The following is a 1,061-nucleotide window of genomic DNA, read 5'->3' as shown; positions in this document are numbered from 1 at the left end:
GGCCTCCTCTCCTGGTGTGGGGTCCCCTGGGGGGCCGGGAGCAGGGGAAGGAGAGCCAGGGAGGGCTGTAGGATGGAGGCCTGCCCAGAGACACTGGGGGACTGCCTGCATGGCCAGGGCCCCCGGAGGAGAAGGCCACGGCACGGGCCTGTGGCCAGACTGTGGCGATTTGTCTCATTCTCAACCTTTATTTGAATAACCCGAGACCTAGGTGTTCTCTCCGTTTCAGAGCCGGGCCTCAGAAAGTGCTTACTATAGTGGAAGCTTGAGGGTGGGCTCGGGGCGATGGGGTGAAGGAAGCTCCCTGCACATCATTTTGGGTCACCCGGAGGTCCGTCTGCCATAGCAGGTGGCAAGGTGCCCCTGGCTTCCCTGCTGGCGAGGTGGGCGCTCAGTTTTGGAAAAGATAAAACCTTGGGGACCAGAAGCCTGCTGCCCTTGCCCCTGTCTAAGACCCGAACTGTGCCTTCAGAGCCCCAGCCTAGTGAGTCCCCAGAGAAGCCTGGCTATGGGGAGGGTCCCCGGGGGGGCCCAGGGGCTGACTAGAAGAAGGAAAGCCCCCCCCATCCCCACGGGGGAGGGCTCCTGAGGGTGCAGGGTCATGGTCTCCGGAGGTTCACAGCCTGGGGTAAGGGCCTTGGGGGTGCTCTGCCCGCTGGGAACTACCAGGGGCCAAAGCACCCTGACAAAGCAGAGCCTTCGGACACCTGGCACCACAGGAGGGACAGATCCCGGTCCCTGCCAGCGCCCCGAGCTTCCCTCTGCTTAGTGCAGACAGTTCTGTTCAGTCCCTGTTGGTCCCAAACCCAGCCCAAGGGTCACGCAGCCTGGCGCCACCAAGAGGGGAGGGTCAGACCGGAGCTCGGGGGTCCCAGGCACGTTGGGGAGGGAGGACCACCCTTCCCTGCCGTGGAGGAAGGCAGGCAGCTTCCGCTCTGGCTCAGGGTGGCCTTCTGAGCCCAGCTCTTCCTCGGTCTGCTGCGTGGCCACGTGCACTCTCGTGTCGCCAGTAGGGAGACCTCAGGGTGGCCGTGGGCCTTCAGGGAGCCGGTGGCTGCTCA

Source organism: Lontra canadensis, unplaced genomic scaffold, assembly GCF_010015895.1.
Source record: "Lontra canadensis isolate GAN:19392208 unplaced genomic scaffold, GSC_riverotter_1.0 scaffold223, whole genome shotgun sequence".
NCBI lineage: Eukaryota > Metazoa > Chordata > Mammalia > Carnivora > Mustelidae > Lontra > Lontra canadensis.
Note: the sequence above shows the minus strand (reverse complement) of the source record.